The following is an 18399-nucleotide window of genomic DNA, read 5'->3' as shown; positions in this document are numbered from 1 at the left end:
ATTTTTCGTCCCCAGTCACAATACGATGCAGAAATCCCTTCCGTCTTTGCCTTTCAAGCAGCTGTTCACAAGCAAACAAACGCCATTTAACATCTCTCGGCTTCAATTCGTACGGCACCCAATTTCCTTGCTTCTGAATCATTCCCATTGCTTTGAGGCACTTTGAAATGGTTTGTTGAGTCACTCCCAATAATCGTGCTAATTTTGCTTGATTTTGACACCAGTCTTGACCAAGTAATACCTCCAATTCTGCATCTTCGAAAACCTTCTCTCTTCTACCGCTATGCCGGTCTTCGACATCAAAATCACCGTTCTTGAAACGTTGAAACCACTCACGACATGTGAGTGCGATATACACGCGAGCCGAGCTCGCCTTCACGCCCGCACGGGACTTAGACGCTGCCAGAGACGCAGCATATACAAAACACGGAGCCAAAGACTCCCGTCGCCGAATAACGTCGCGAATCACTTGCACCCCACGTCATCTTACGGGGCCGCTAGATAGCGGACTGCTAGCGACGAAGACCGCGGTCTCCACACGGCGAGCGGACATCAATCCGCATCCCGCATAACGAACCGGCCGCTCTCCATCCTCGGGCCGTTCGAAACATTTGATCCTTCGAGCCGGATCTAGTTTCTGTGAGTGGTGACTTTCACTAATAGCGGCCTCACCATAAGTATTTGCGAGCATTTGATGAGCCTCAGCCGCAGATTTCTTCATATTGAAGCAGAAAATTAAAACCTCCCGCAAATGACGAGAATTTGGCTCGTAAATTGACCTTTTCAATCGAGAATAACTTTATGATGCAGACACAAATCGACTAATGTTTCTATGGGGTTATGTTGACAGATGCCCAAGTTTATTGTATGACGTCTATGATCTGTTTATTTCGACCACCACTTACCGCTAAAGCCATCTATAGGAAAACGGCGGGAGCAAAGTTGTACACCTAGATAATACTAGATAGCGGCGGGACATCGTGCGTTCAAGATCTGCATATCTTTTCGTTCAAGACGGAAAATACCATAATAAATTTTGGACTGGACGTCTTGTAACATTCCGCATATTCACAAGACATATAACTCTCTTTCCGATTACCACTCGTTTTTGATAATACAATAGGATTTGTCCGATATGTTCTTTCAATTAGCAAATATAATTCGAAAATAGTTTGACAACTTTATCGTGTCCAAAAGCACATCATTTTTTAGGTAAAATTCATAAGACTTTATTACTTTAATTGAGGCAAAACTGCTGCAATAACTAAACAAAGTATTTGTAATATCAATCGAAGAAATATTGTGTTCACTTCTGTCTGTGAGGAGTGATTTAAAAGGTTTAGAAGCTAAACTTCCAAAAATGCCCATGCTCCGATTCATGTCAAATTTTGAAAATATGCCGCCGCGAAAAGACCGATCGAGAAAGAAGTCCCAGAGGATTCTCCCAAGTCACTTTGCTGACAAAAACTTTCTAGAACCGCCATCCTCTGCGGATACGCAGTCCGATTCTCGAGACCGTTCCTTGATACCGCTCCTGGAAGATTTCCGTTCGCGGATGCGCGAAAGAAATCACTCCACCGTAGCGGAAATCACTCGACTAGCGGATGCGCGACATCGATACTGTTCTATAGATACCGCTCCTAAAGGATTCCCAGTTCGCGTATACGCGCCAGAAATCACTCCGTCGGGAGGTCGCACTCACGCGATCTTTATCGCTTAACCGGATCTCGGCATTACATGACCGCGATCGAGATCATGCCGTCATTGAGTCGCCGCATGTGATCTCAACTCCGCTTAGTCGAAAAACCAATTCGTTAATACGCAGCTTCGACACCGCTCCGAACAAATCCGCGACAAGAATCGCACTGCCGTCGGTTCGCAAGGACGCGAGCCAACTCCACATTACACGAATCCTGGATCGCACGGCAAGATCGGGATTACTCTGTCTCCGAGACGCACCGACGCGTCCTCGACTCCGCATACTCCGAATCCTCGATCTCGCGCACGCGATCAGGACTCTTCCGCTACTGAGGCGTACAGACGTGACCTCAACTCCACAGACTCCAGAATCACGAAGACGTGATCCAAATCCGAGCATAGGCGTTCGCCGCTACCGCCAGCGTGAAAAACGCAATTCGAGCGACCGAAACCTAACCGGCATACCGATAGACAGACCGCTTCCATCCACCCAGTCTAAAACTGCCGCATCAATAAATTGTAAGGGCAATCGTTGTCCGAATCAATCACGAGACACCGCGGCGATTCGCCACGTGCAACTTCCGCTGTAAACACTTTTGTACCGAGCTCTTGCCGTGCAAGGCTATTTAAATAATTTGTCAAACGGCCTTTAAATCGGCAAGAAGTCGAACATCAACAGACGAGCTCGCGCTTGAAGAAGCGATGCGACAACACAACCGCGTCTCGCTCCCCGCTCGCGGGTCTCCGCTGCGGGACGATACGACAAGGTAATGTGTACCTAAAGGACCCCGCACAAACCTTATGGAAGTTGAATTTCGGTCGAATTGACTGAAGATTTGATATGTTGTAGATCTTATCATCCTGATAAAATCTCCATATGTACGACCCCCTATAATAAACCGTTTGATCTCTACGAGGCGTCATTTTTCAAAACGAATTTTTTAATACTACAGTATCTTATTTTCAACGGGTACGGTGCATTCCTACATCATTATTTGTACTTTCTATATATTTTTTTAAGTAAAAAGTTATAAGGATATTGACTTTATTGCTTCTTACAAAAAAGTTATAAAGATATCGAGATCAATAATTGATTTTAGAGATTTAAGTCAATGCTGTGTTATTTCATGGGCGAGAAAAGAAATGGACACAATCATAGGACGTACGCGAAGAACCACTGCACACTTTATTTATATTGAGTAGGCCGCCAGTCGATATTGCTTTCTCATTTCAGCGAACATCCGGCCTGCACGCAGTGAATCTTTGCGCGCGTCCCGAGATCGTACCTGAACTTCTGCGACTTATTAGTTCTTTTCAGAGCTACTCTTTAAATCAGTTGTTTTCACAACTATTCATACTATTAATTATTATTAGTTAAATATTTCTTTCTTCTAAGAAAATAATTTTTTAATAAATATATTTATTTTTCTATTAAATCTTGTAATACAAATTTTTTTTTCTTTCATTATGATCAAAAGAAATCGAATTCCGTGTTTTATATGCGACAGTATATTAATACCTCGTGTTATGGTAAAACTGATTGGTGAAGATAATGCTATATGCAATAATATAATAATCAAGTATCCTGATTTGTGAGAGACGAGGGGACTCACAATAATCAAGCACTCTGACTTGTGAGAAGCAACCTTGTGAGAAGCAACCTAGCCAATATAGCTTTCCTTATTATCCTTATAAATTTTTACTTAAAAAAATACATAGAAAGTACAAATAATGATGTAGGAATGCATCGTACCCGTTGAAAATAAGATATTGTAGTATTAGTCTGTTTTAAAAAATGACGCCTCGTAGAGGTCAAACGGTTCATTGCAGGGAGTCGTATCTGTGGAGACTTTTTATCAGGACGACAAGATCTACAGCATGTTAAATCTTCAGCCAATTCGACCAAAATTCAATTTCCATAAGATTTGATTGGCTGTTTACCGTGCGCAAATGTGTAGTTATACATACATACATATATATATATATATATATATATATATATATATACGTATATACATACGGAGATGTTTGTAAGCTTGCAAAATCCCAAAGTCTCAATGAAATGTCAGTGACCAGTTAGAAATAGATCAAAGTGTAGATTAAAAGTGAACGATGGTGCAGTGTTGCGTCCCAAAAGGCAAAAACAGATCCGACAGCCAAAGTTGGAAGGAAAACAGCAATATAGATAAACTAACTTTATTTAAAGGACAATAAGCATTTCATTTAATACACATACACAATCTATATAGTATGTATTTAGTAAATAGATGTAATACATTAATATAAAACTTATTATATAATTTGTTTTGTTTTGTCTCTTATAACAGTTCAAAATAAATAGAATTGTTTTATATTGTATATATGCGAATTTATTTTACTCATTATAATTTCTATAATATTATTCCTTCGTTGCTTTTCGTTAATACCGTCTGCTTTGTGGATCACTTTTTGGACAAATTTCTTTTTATTACTATGTGTAAGTGAGCAATCATTTTGTAACATGTACAAAATACGTAATGTTCAATCTATCACTTTCCTGCTTTCGTAATGAGTGACTGTGCAAGTGAGTAGAACAATGTCTATCATTTTGACCAAGTCGGAATGCGTCCCCAGTCACCAAAAAAAGAGGACAATCTTTTCGTCGACGAGTGTACTATTTGAAGTAACCGCTAACGTGTTACGTCACACAGCACTGAGCATGCGCATTATTGCAGCCAATGGAATTTAGGCATAGTTCTCCCACGCATTTTTGCGCAACTCCCCTCGCCTATCTTCTTGGCTAATGCCGTCTCTGTATTCCTATGTCTATGCTCACGGCATCGCGCAAGCATTCTCGCCGATAGCGAAACATCAGACAAGTGTGTACACATAGCGACCATCGAACGACGGCGTCGACAATATCTGTACCTACTTGATGTACATTAACATCAGTTTTAAATAGACGACAAGTAGTAACTCAATACCACTGCTTCCTTAATTATTCAGCCTTCTACGAACTCGACCGACGAGCGTAATTCGACACGCGACGTATCGCGGTTACAAGAATACTAGAAGAATTTTGTGCGACTCAAAAATTAAATTAAATTAAATTACATTAAATTAACAACTTTTTTAAACAAATTAGTTGAAAAGAAGTGCAGGGGTTCCGCCCCTCCCTACACGTGTATTGTTTTATACATGTCCTCTAAAGTACATAATTACCATATTGGATAACATTTTGTTTTAAAATTTGTTCAAGAATATGATTTAAAATATTAGGAAGACAGGAAGTTGTTTCGGAATACTCTATGAACGCGCGTAATGTTGCGATGATGTTTATCGTAATTTATAATAGATTTGGGATCGCTGATTAGTTTAATTAAGAGTAGTAACGTTGCGGGTAAGTTACCTTTGCCTGCTGATGGGGAAGCTAACCAATGTTGTGGAATTAATGGTTCGCGGCTTCAAGTTATTAATATTTTTTATGGTGATGTAAAAGTTAAAGGCGTAAATATAAAAATCAAATTTTATACCGTCCCGGACGAGACCATGGCGTTTAACGTGTTGCTTGGTAAAGATTTTTTGACTTGTCCGTCGATGCGCGTTACATTGAGCGAGACTGTCGAGATTGTCGGCGATTGAAGCGACTGCAATTGGTCAGATAATACACATCGAATACCTGGATACTTCTCCCCGCGTGCGTGACGGGCTTGCAGATCAATCCGGCGATCGGCGACGAAAATATCGAGAAAATTTGCGAAGGGGATATGAGTCGTGCTATCTCGAAAGTTTACGAGCGAAGAGTCACGTGCCGGATTTTGAGATGAACATTACGTTGAAGCACGAGCAGCCGCTGAGTTCACGCCCGCGTAGACTGTCATTCGCGGATAAGGAGGCGTTGCACGGGATCTTGGATGATCTTTTAGAACGTGGAATTATTCGTCTTAGCGATTCGCCGTATGCAAGCCCAATCGTGTTGGTACAGAAGAAAAACGATAGTTACTGATTTTGTATTGATTTTCGGGAATTAAATAAAATTACGGTACGTGATAACTTTCCCACCGAATTAATTGATGATAAGCGAGCACGTTGTATGTTAAAATTTGATTACTTATACAACATTGTATCAATATTAATAGTATTGTGATTGTTATTACATCCTTTGAAACACCGACAAATATGTCATTACATTTTTTAATGTTAAGAAAAGCATATTATAAATATAATCCATCAAATATTGTTGTAGCGCATTGGCATCACGTTCCCGTACTATCGTTGGTTAAGCATTCAACAGCTCATCATTTAAAGATGGGTGACTGTCTGACACGGGATCGGTTTCATGCGAATCTCACGAATAAATAAAATAACATAAAATATGTAATGCCAATTTTTTGTTATTTAGACAAAATAATACTTCATTTTTCACTAAGCGAAATTATGTAATATTACTGAGATATTGCAATATTACTGTAATATTGTGTAATATTACGTGCTATGTGGATAATGTGCTGTGAAGGTGCTTAGAATGTTCGTAAAATATTCTTTAGAATATTTATAGGACGTTCATAGAACGCGACTTTTTGTCTACTTTAAATGTTCTTTTGTAAGTTATTAGGAACTTCGAAGTATCATGTGAGAATATTCTACGAATATTTAAATATTTCCGATATTATTCTCAGAATGTTCATAAAACGTACTTGTGCTGTTTGTGTAGTAGCTGTATATTCCATATATAAATAAATCTATATAAATATTAACTATATTCCATATATAAATAAATCTATATAAATATTAACTATAAATTAACAATAGATAGAACAATAGATAATATAGATAATAATGACATTACTGTGACCTTCTAATAACATCACAGTGACGTCACAATTTTTCTGCAACATTGTGACTCTATTGTGAGTTTATTGTGATATCACTGTGACATTTGTGTGTGTTTTGTGGGTATGTTCTGGTCGTCTAAACGAAGTAAAGAACAACGAATTGGAAGCAATGCTCAACAAAAATTCGGCCGAAACATTAAAAGAACTTGCAGAATAGCTTAAAGTTGATGAATCAACATTTTTTTGCCATTTGAAAACAATTGAAAAAGTCCAAAAGGAAGAATATAACTTCCCTATAGACTCTCTACAGACGCGATTGTAAAACGGCTAACCATCTATTTGTTATTGCTTGTCAAGCATAAAAAAAAGTTTTTGTACATAGTCATACGATATAATTATGCGAATAGTTATGAAATGTATAGAAATGTTTTCGTTACAATAATTTCGTATAAGACTTTCTCAATATTTCATTTAGTTTACAAATTATATAAAAAATACGCAAGAACTTCTGTACTTTTGATTTCATTCTTTTTAATCTTTTATTAACACCAATTCAAAATTTCAATATTCACCTATTTATTCAATTTATGCCATGTTTCATTAAAATCAGAATTTACGGTTTGGTAAGGTACTTTTATAAATTAATTTAAAAGTCACTAAATATTTAATTTTTTAACTGAACTTGTATAACCTTGTTTAATTAGTTTTTGTCCAAACCTGCAAAATATATTAAATTTTAATGTTATTGCAATGTTATATTGCAATATATATGAAAGTGAACATTTTACCGTTACTGCAATTAATTTAGGATAGTTCTTCGTAGGATATGTGCATTGTTGCAATCTTTCGATAAAATGTTAGTGCAATTTCTAATGTAATCTTGATATGCTATATATATATATATATATATATATATATATATATATATATATATATATATATATATATATATATATATATATATATATATATATATATATATATATATATATATATATATATATATATATATATATATATATATATATATGGATATATGTATATATGTTGCTATAGATGTGTACATGTTTTATAATTTTTACGATTTTACAATTTCTAAAAACGGTTTAATAGCTCATCATAAAATTATAATGTAAAATATTTCATGATAATAATGAAGAAACAGTTAATAAATTAATTAGTTAAATACTTAAATGCTAACACAAGGCATACATGTTAATTAACAATAACCACCTTAGTAACTGGCATATTTGAGATTACTCATTCCGCATGTCATTTAAAGACTGGCGTTCGATCCGTTTCCCTGATACCATATTACCTTCTATACACGTATATTCCATATGTAAATTTCTACATGTATTTGTCAAACGATCTACTTGCATAACCATATTAAGTATTCTGCACTAAACTTTGCAAGTTTCCTCCGCTTCAGCGAGAAACATTTCTCGAAGTGTTTGTGAATAAAAAAAATTCTTTGATAATAAGAGGATAGCACGTTGGAAAGAAAAAACAGGTATACACTTGTTATTTTCTCACTCTTCTATAATCAATTGTTGCACAAGATGAAAGACCTATGGCTTTACTATAGGTAGTAACAGCTATAACAAGTCTTCAACTACCACGACACTATACACACAACAGAATTAAATATTTTAATGTAATTGAACCTCCTACAATTGCCATGCATACAGTTGCGCGCTTATATTCATATCGACAAAGGTATTGAAAATTGTGGAAAAAGTGGTTTCTCATCGGTTTGTACAATTAAATATTATTTATTTACGAATAACATATCGATAATTATACAACTCGTTATACAAAAAATATTATTTATTTACGAATAACATATCGATAATTATACAACTCGTTATACAAACTATATTATTTATTTACGAATAACATATCGATAATTATACAACTCGTTATATAAATTATTATACAAACTTTTTATAAATGACTTTCTATGAAGAAAAACAATATCAAAAAGAATTTTTATTGACTTCTTGTAGTATGTAAAACGGATATGTAACCAACTGATGTCTTTATTAGCTGAAATATATTTTTTCATATAATAGTATATAATACTAATACGAGCATAAATAACAGATTTATTATTAAAATATGTAACCGTAATTTGTATATGTATTTATATATGATATAAATAAAATAAAATGTAGAGGAGACCAGGTCTTGAAGTCAGTCAATTATTACAAAGATTATACTTTATGCAATAAATGGAGAAGAGTATTATTCTCTATTACATAAGTTGCTTGTATTATGTTAAGTGTACGAAATTTTTTTATGACAGAAAAAGCATATGTAAATTTACACTTTCCCCAAATTAAATACGTTGAGTATATTTTTTCTTATCTTTATTTTTATTAATCTATTGATTTTTAAATTTTTGGTCGTAATCTCTCTTCGTTGTAAAACATATTATGAGTTTAGCTAATTTCTTTTGAATTTAATTAACTAGTTACTACAAAATATATAAATATAACAAACAGTCTTTACAAAAGAAACAGAAAACGCCGAGTACGTTTCAAAGAAAAGACCCAAATAAAAAATACCAGTACAAAAAAATATCAAACAAAAAAGACCAAAACAAAAATTATCAAAACAAAATCTACAAAACGAAAAGTACATGTTAACTTAAACAAAGTGCAGATGTTTTAAATTAATTTAATTAAAAAAAAGAAGTGAGAACAATATAATTAACCAAGTATGTATATGTGTAAGTATTTATCACACAAGTAATTGTGTGATAAATATATTGTGTAATATTATAATGTTCAGATATTTTGAATAAAAAAAATTTCTTTTAATCAATTATGTTTTATGTCAATGTCTTAGGTCAATTTGTTGTTTTCTATATTTATAGTTGGGGCACATCATCCCTGGTAGCATATATTGGTTTCACATACTGTTGAGTGAACGTGAGAGTGCAGTATAGCAACAGGTCTCGGTAATAGATGAAAAATACGTCTCGGTGTACGTGAAGAAGAACGGAGCAAAAACAACATGTTTTTGTCTGTCGTTACCAAGCCGATCGGTGTCGAGTCGTGCGAGTCTTCTCGCGTCAGTCGAAGTTTGTTCTCTAGTCAGTCTTCGTCTCTTGTTTGTCCGTATGTGGTACCATTCAGAAACGCGACTACTATCCCTCTAAAAATATATTCGGTTATCGTCGAGTGCGCAAATATCGCACTAGAAACCTGCGTGGGCTTGTGCTCTTCGGAGCACTGATATCGAAGCGTTGCTCACATGGTTGAGCGGAGGAAGCCTTCGTGGTTTGGTCTATTTGAAGAGACAACGATCTGTTACTTCCACAAGAGGAGAAAAGGATTTTCGATTCCTTACAGCTCCTGATTCCTACACGGCCAGTTCCTCGGGACAGTTTTGAATTTTTTTGATAATTATTTTTACTTGTCTATAAAAAATAGACGTCACAAGGCTGACATATTGGTGTACATTTTGGAGGAATAATCAGTAGGTTACACGTCGGTTTATTATTATTGTCGCGAAATATTTCGTTATATACGTGAATGTTTTTTTGCCCGCTCCAGAAATCAACAATTAATAAACATAACTGATTGCCAACATACGGCTTGACAACAGAATGCAAATATTGTTCATATAACGATATCGTTAATTTTCTAAATTTTGAACATACGACAACAACATTTCTACATATTTTTAGCAGATCATCCACGTATTTCTGCACATGCACTCCAAAACTGTCTGCGAATTCTTGCAAACACACAAATACTTTTGGTAATAGCTTACCGGATTTTGTAATAGAATTGGGAGGTATACGAACGAAAAATTTTATTTAAATCGCCGATGTAGAGTTCTAACAATTTTTCTAGTATGCATATACGTTCGCGCAACATTGACTCTATAATCGCAACTTGTTTGGTCAGTATTTATCACAAAATCCGGATTTTAGTGAGGTATAAATATTTGCAGTATCGCTTAAAATTGTTTTGCTAATGCTATTACAGCTTCTGGTGATACCATCTCTTTCTTGGGCACATAGCGGACTACTCGACGTTTCGAAATCCTATATTTGCGTAGAAATACCGTCATCCATGCATGCGATGCAACAAATCGAAAAACATTTGTATGCTCTTCGCTACCTTCTGTATCATGGAATTGCACTGTTGCAGCCATGACCCATTGTTGCATCAGAGATCGTGTTACCAGCTGTTTGTGTTCTCCTACTTCCGTAAACCGATCATATACATTTTTTTTTTTATTGCTTCCATTTTATCTTTGAATGTTCGACCTGCCAACACATATTTCCGGAATCGTGCAATATCACTCTGCCTATGTTGATATTTTCTGAATCGCTGTTGCAATGTGCGGAAGCTCCACTGCGGATATTCTTTTGCAGCCATTACGATCTTTAATTTTGTATCAAAAGGTACAGGGTCGTACACAGCAACTTTTTCTGGCGGTTCGTAGTTTTTGTACGTTGTACTCTGACTGGTCGACGCCATATTTTCTGCGGCAACGTCTTCCATACTTTCTGCTACATCGTATTCCATTTTCTCCGCAATTTCATGTTTTCTTAACAGTTTAATAAACGTTTGGAATAATTTTCCACCCAACAATTTAGCAATATAGGAAAATTTCTTTGGCGTCTCGACAGATATATGATCAAATCGTTGTAACACATCCGCAAACTGCATTGAATATTTGAATTCCACGTGTATTAGTGACAGACGCTTGTATGTTTACTTCCATTAGTAACATATACAATACACATTTTCCTCGAAAATTTTTTTTGCATTCGTTAGGTGTTCTTTTGAAATATCGCATTGTCAAACAATCGCAAGCAACAACAGGCATATACGGAGGGCATACTATATGTCTTACGTACAACGCGAGAGAAGCGAAGAAGGAACGTGGGGGAAGTGGTGAGAGACATTCCGATGTTGCATCCTTATCGCACGTTGTCCGATCGAGAGAGAAAACATCAGTAGACGTTAGTGGTGTCCTCAATAGCTGTCTCACTCACTTAACACATGAATGCATAGAATATGAACGAGACAGCTATAGGGACACCGCGCTGTCTCTATAGGTGTCTCGCTCGCTCTAATATCCATGTATCACGCTTTCCTCTTTTCTCCTTAGTAGAAATGCACGTTGTGCCGATGAATGACACCGAACGATAAAATTTAATTTTTTTGTTGTACGAATGTGAATAGTCATTTCCGATGTATTATTGCCCGCTGAGTATAAATCCTTAGTCCAAATTAGGTTACCGCGTTACATTTTTAAAAAATATACATCGGAAATGATAGACATATTTCGTCATAAGGTCGTTAAGATGTAATATCGTCCGCATGTAATATTGAGATATTAAGATCTTTACAAAGAATAAATTTTTCCGGCATATAAAAAAATTATCTGATGTTATAAACATTTCAGTAATATTGCCGCATATTCTGATGTCAATGGTAATGGACAAAAACATTTCACAATTTGAGATATCCTACGGAATGGAATAAATTTTTTTTTTCGTAAATTTCATGATAATCATGAGTATAGCTATATCAGTACATAACCATAAAGTATAGACTTTTCTTTGCAATTTAAAAAAGAGGCAGATTTTTTTCGCAGAGTTTCGACATATCTAAGGGTGCGATCCATTGTACGCTGCAAACGCTTCGAAGTCTAAGCACTCAAAGTTACCTATGCATTTCTTTTAAATCCCTTAAGACCGGGAATACAATGGATGTAGTAAGCTTTGAGCATTAAAAAATTAAACAATCCTAGTCGACTTTTACAAGAATAATCGAATGAGGTTTGCCAATTTCTTATGATTTAAAGCTTACTACACTTATTGTATTCCCGTGCTAATTTAACGTACTATACTAGGTGGAATGAATTCTTTTCATAAATCTTATGATAAAAATTGTAAAATATCGTTGTTTTCTTACAAATTAAAAAAAAATAAGAAAGAACTAATAATGTTATAAGGCTTTTGTAAAAATCAATTTAATTCTAAATATAAACAGTCGGCATATAAGAACCGATTTTTCGCTGGTTCGTGTTATGTAGGTTTAATGTAAAGAAACAATTAATACAAGTTTCCAATTAAAGCAAGTTTTTCTTGAAGAGACTTTTTCTTGCTTCTGAAAATAATAGATATGGAGGCGGTCCAATAATAAAAGGGTCTACAGCTTCTTGATTTTATTGACTTTTTACTGTGTTTTACGCGAAATTTGCAAAACTTATGTTGTATTCTGTTCTGTACTCCTTTTCTACATTGAAGAAGATCCGAACCGAGGACCTAAACGTACGTGATATTTATAGAAGGCTTGTATTAATTGTTTTTTTAAACCTACATAACAACGAAAAATCGGCTCATGCCTAATGTTTATATTTAGATTTAAATCGATTTTTATAAGAGCTTTATAACATTATTAGTTCTTTCTTATTTTCTTTAATTTGTAAGAAAACAACGGTATTTTACAATTTTTATGATAAAATTTATGAAATGAATTCATTCCACCTAATACAGTACGTCAAATTAGCATGGAAACACAATAAGTGTAGTAAACTTTAAGTCATAAAAAATTAGCAAACCTCATTCGATTATTCTTGTAAAAGTCGACTAGGATTGTTTAATTTCTTAACGCTTAAAGCTTACTACACCTATTATATTCCCGGTCTTAAGCAATTTAAAAGAAATGCATAGGTAACTTTGAGTGCTTAGACTTCGACGCGTTTACAGCGTGTAATGGATCGCGCCCTTAGATATGTCGAAACTCTGCGAAAAAATCTGCCTCTTTTTAAAATTGCAAAGAAGAGTCTATACTTTATAGTTATATACTGATATAGCTATACTGATGGTTATCATAAAATTTACGAAGTAAAAATGTATTCCATTCCGTAGGATATCTCAAATTGTGAAATGTTTTTGTCCATTGACATCAGAATATGCGGCAATATTACTGAAATGTTTATAGCATCAAATGATTTTTTTCATTGTGACGTGGCGATTTCGCCGTCACCGATTTTGACCGGGAGACGAGGAGAGCTGTGCTCGCGCCCCCTTCTCCCGCGGGAAGGGCGACAGCGAAGAATTTGGTCTCGCACGCTTTTGCGTGCGAGATCGCGTATTTTGTAATTTTCTTGTTTTATTGTGTGCTCGGGTTACGGCGAGTGCGACAGAATACCTCTGGCAACATGGAGCGACGGCGGGCCTGAAGCGAGCGACGAGCCTAACGGGGCAGGATCCATCTCTCGCTAACGTAAGCGACGGGGGCCCCGATTAACTTGCCGCGGGGCGTCAGGAAGGGCTGGACCTTATGGACCAGATCCCGGAGGACGCCCTGGGATACCGAGAACTTCCGGCAGCCACCTGTGCGCCCACGCCAGTTAGGAATGCCGTCGGGCACAGGATCCCGTCGACGAGGAATTAGAGAATTCGGCGGTGTCGCGCGGGCCCTGCAAGGCGCCCGCGCTAGAGCCATACATGCCCGCAGGACCAATAGGACCTAGCGGCGATCGGCGGCTGAGACCGCGAGCCTAAGGAGCCTCGCGCTCGCGGAAAATTCGTCACTGTGCGGTTAGCGAGCGACGCGAGTTATTGTGAGCTCCTTGCAATCCGGCGAGCGACAAACGAGCGAGCGAAGAGCGAGAGACCCTGCGAGCGACGGGCGAGCGAGCGACGGAGACGAAGGGGACGATCACAGCGAGGGAAACCGGTGAGCCGTCCTTAGCCTATCGTTCAGCCTCGAGTGCCGCAGATCGTGACGGTCGTCGTCGCTTCTCGACGACGACCGGAAAGGTCCATCGCTGCCCTTGACAAACCGACCGACTCGCGACCGCGGGCTGAAAGTCGAGTGCCCGCGAGAGCGTAGCCGCCCTTCCCGCGTTGCCTGCTGCCGCTTCACCGAGTTCGCGACCGCACAGGACGGCGAGCGATTGCGTGAATATTATGACGACTCGCGATCATTCGTAGGAAGTGCGGGTCTCCGAGAGTGGCGAGAAATACGTGGTTCGCGACGTGACAACTAGGGCCGGCTGACGCCCAATTCAGTAATTAGCGTGTGACGATAGAATTTCGCGAGCCTCGTGCCGTCCGACTCCGCGAGGCAGACGGATCCTCGACTACGGATCCAGCTGCCGAATGGCTTCGCGACTACACGAGCCCGCACCGCGTCTTTTGTAGAACCTTTCTTTTGTTGTTTTTATGTTAAATACAGCGTAATGTTAAGCGGCATGTGTGTTCATTGGTGATTCCTCCGACTCTGTCGCCTGTTCCACCCGTGTCGCGCGAAGGAAAGTCGCGTGTCGACACACGAACCCCGCCGCTCTATCGAGTCAGATACCTTTTTTCTGGAGAGCTGCCGGCAAGCTCGGTCGTCGCCGCAACGGCGGAGACGAAGTTTTGGCCGTATTCTCGTGTCTAACTAACTAGGAACGGTCATATCATATACCGACAAAATTTATTCTTTGTAAAGATTGTAACAGCCGAACTCCGCAGGTCAGTTGCTGTGTGTGCCGATTGATTATTTGCTCGCCAAAGTCCGGGTTTGTTAAATAACTGACACAAGACGCGTGGTGTAATAAATAAAAATGACAAAAATACTTATTATTCCTTTGTATAGAGTAGTCGCGTTCGAGTGCGGAGATATTCTGGGAGACGACGCCAGTTACCGGGTCGCGGTTTCGGTGTGCCGCGACAGCTAAGACGGTAAGCGGAGCGTATAGCGCAAAGGCTAGGTTCGCCTCGTATATTCGGCAGGCGGTCGCGTGTCGCGATTCGGCGGTCGCGATTCGTGCGCGGCTCGCGAGGTCGGTCGCGCGGACCGCGCGATGCCGGCGGTATCGAATCCGTGTCACAACACGGCACGCTGTTTTCGCGTTCGCGGTGGAGACGCGCTCGCTTGCACGCCTGTTTCGCAGGTGACGAGATCGGGAGTGAGTAGCCGAGGTACCGGCGTATTCACTCTCGGTCTCGCTCGTCGAGAAGTTAGGAACAAGGGTCGAGAAAGCTCGACAGAGCATAGCTAACGTATTGGCTTCGGTCCTTGCTCGCGAGGATGTGAAACTAGATAGGTTTAGGTGACAGAAACGAATCGGTCGTAGGCCTTGCTCTCCGCTATATAGCATCGAGTTCGGTTGACGGTCTGGATCGGTCTGGTCTCGATTAATTCGGCGCCGCGGATTATATACTTGACGCCGGTTTGTCTTAGCTCGCTGTACACGTGTTCGCGGCGTGTCACTGGCGCGTGCTTTCGATAGATTATTTCGCGTAATCGATCTCACGAGGTCGTATGTCGCGCGATTGTTTTGTTTACTCGCCTTGGTTTGATAGGCCTTGCGGCGTTTACGGTGGCGCAACGCGCCGGTGCATGGCTCGACTGGTGGTCAGTCAGGCCGGTATTACTGACGATGCAGGTGTGCATCGTCACAAGATCTTAATATCTCAATATTACATGCGGACGCATCTTAACGATCTTATGACGAAATATATCTATCATTTACGATGTATATTTTTCAAAAATGTAACACGGTAACTGAATTTGGACTAAGGATTTGTACTCTGCGGGCAAAAATACATCGGAAATAACTATTCACATTCGTATAAAAACAAAAAAGTTAAATTTTGTCATTCGGTGTCATTCATGTACAACGTGTATTTTTGCTAAGGAGAAAAGAGGAAAGCGTGATACATGGATATTAGAGCGAGCGAGACACCTATAGAGACAGCGCGGTATCCCTATAGCTGTCTCGCTCATATTCTCTGCATTCAAGTGTTGAGTGAGTGAGACAGCTATTGAGGACACCACTAACAACTGGTAACGTCTACTGATGTTTTCTCTCTCGATCGGACGACGTGCGGTGAGGATGCAACATCGGAATGTCTCTCACCACTTCCCCTACGTTCCTTCTTCGCTTCTCTCGTGTTGTACGTAAAACGTACAGTACGCCCTCCGTATATGTCTGTTGTCGCGTGCGACTGTTTGACAGTCGTATACGGACCCGCCGAGGAACACCATATCTGCCTCTGAGTGTACATGGTTAATTGTATAGTTACTAATAATCATTCTTTCCATGTTAAATATATTTCGTCTCATGCTCATGTTTCGCAGGCAGGACGTGTATAACGGTTACTGTTATGTAACACACACGTTATATAACAGTTAAATCGTCGAGTAGGAAATTAAAATAAACATGTATGTTTTTATATTTTAAATATAAAAACATTCATGTTTATTGTAATTTCTACTCGACGATGTAATTATTATATAACACGTTTGTTATATAATAGTTATACGCGTTGTACCTGCGAAACGTGAGCGTGAGACGAAACGTATTCAATATGAAATGTGTGGTTATTAGTGACTATACAATTAACCATGTACAAGTCCTCGCACAATGCGATATTTTGAAAGAAGATCTAACGGATGCAATAGAGTTTTTTCGAGGTAAATATGTATTGTACATGTTACTAATGGAAGTAAACATGTAAGCGTTTGTCACTAATACACATGGAATTCAAATATTCAATGCTATTTGCAAATGTGTTACAACGATTTGATTATATAAAGTGTAGTAAAAAGAAATCCATTATTTTTGCATGAAATTCAAGGCTTTTTTTAGCATAGTTAGAATGATCCGATTTAGGTCAAATATGCACCGTTTTGTTCGATAACTTGTTACCATTTTGAAGGTAATTTCATTATGTCTCTCTCATAGAAACCCTTGTCCTTATTAGCAAAAAACTGGGACAGTCGATTTTCACAATGTTCTCTTGAGGCGAATTTTTCACCAGCAAAATCATTCGCCATAGACAGGAACAGGTGGTAATCACTTGGTGCCATGTCCGGACTATAAGGTGCATGCATAAGAACCACCCAACCAAGCTCCCGGAGCTTCTGGCGAGTCACTATCGATATGTGTGGCCTGGCGTCGTCCTGATGGAACACAATTCCTCTCCTATTGGCCAAAGCTGGCCGCTTCTGGGCGATTGATTCCTTCAGACAGTCCAATTGTTGACAGTACAGGTCCGAATTAAGAGTTTGGCCGTAGGGGAGCAGCTCATAGTGGATGATTCCCTGCCAATCCCACCAAACACACAGCAAAGCCTTCCTGACCGTCAATCCTGGCTTGGCCACCGTTTGCGCCGGCTCACCGCGTTTCGACCACGACCATTTTCGCTTGACGTTGTCGTAAGTGATCCACTTTTCATCACCAGTCACCATCCGCTGCAGAAATGGGTCGATTTTGTTGCGATTCAGCAGCGATTCGCAGATGGAAATTCGGTCCATGAGGTTTTTTTGCGTTAACTCGTGTGGCACCCATACATCGAGCTTCTTTTTGTATCCAGCCTTATTCAAGTGGTTCCAAACGGTTTTTTGTGCAATGTTTAGCTCCTGGGCAATCGAAACAGTGCTTACATGACGGTCGGACTCGACGATTTCCATTATTTTATCGACATTTTCGACAATTGGCCTTCCACAGCGTGGTGCATCTTTGACATCAAAATTACCGGAACGGAATCGATGAAACCAAAATTGCGTGTGATTGGTTGTTACAGTATCAGGACCATAAATACTATTTACATTTTAAGCCGCCTGGCTTGCGTTCTCGCCTTTATCGAAGAAAAACTGTAAAATATGGCGTATTTTCTCTTCGCTAGTGTCCATCTTTGACGCGCGCTCAAACAATACTGAGTCAAACAATCACAAAACTGTCTCAGAAGTTTTTTTAGTACGAAATCTTATCTTTTTAACGCCATCTAGCGTAAACCGATCGCACTTATACAACGCGAGATACACATTACTAAAGCCATCTATTGGAAAAATAATGGATTTCTTTTTACTACACCTTATATATCTGTCAATGCGCCAAAGAAATTTTCCTA

The 18399-nt window shown here is 38.6% G+C and overlaps 1 pseudogene; it reads right to left on the bottom strand.

Moving 5' to 3' along the window:
* The window catches only part of LOC116853390, a 43205-nt pseudogene extending 32523 nt beyond the window's left edge, over window positions 1-10682 (bottom strand).
* Window positions 10683-18399: the final 7717 nt, after the last annotated feature.

This window comes from Odontomachus brunneus, unplaced genomic scaffold (assembly GCF_010583005.1).
Source record: "Odontomachus brunneus isolate Ranch 3 - 2012 unplaced genomic scaffold, Obru_v1 Obru_scaffold_313, whole genome shotgun sequence".
NCBI classification, from domain to species: Eukaryota; Metazoa; Arthropoda; class Insecta; order Hymenoptera; family Formicidae; genus Odontomachus; species Odontomachus brunneus.
The sequence above is the reverse complement of the archived record's forward strand: the minus strand, read 5'-3'. Positions and strand labels throughout refer to the sequence as shown.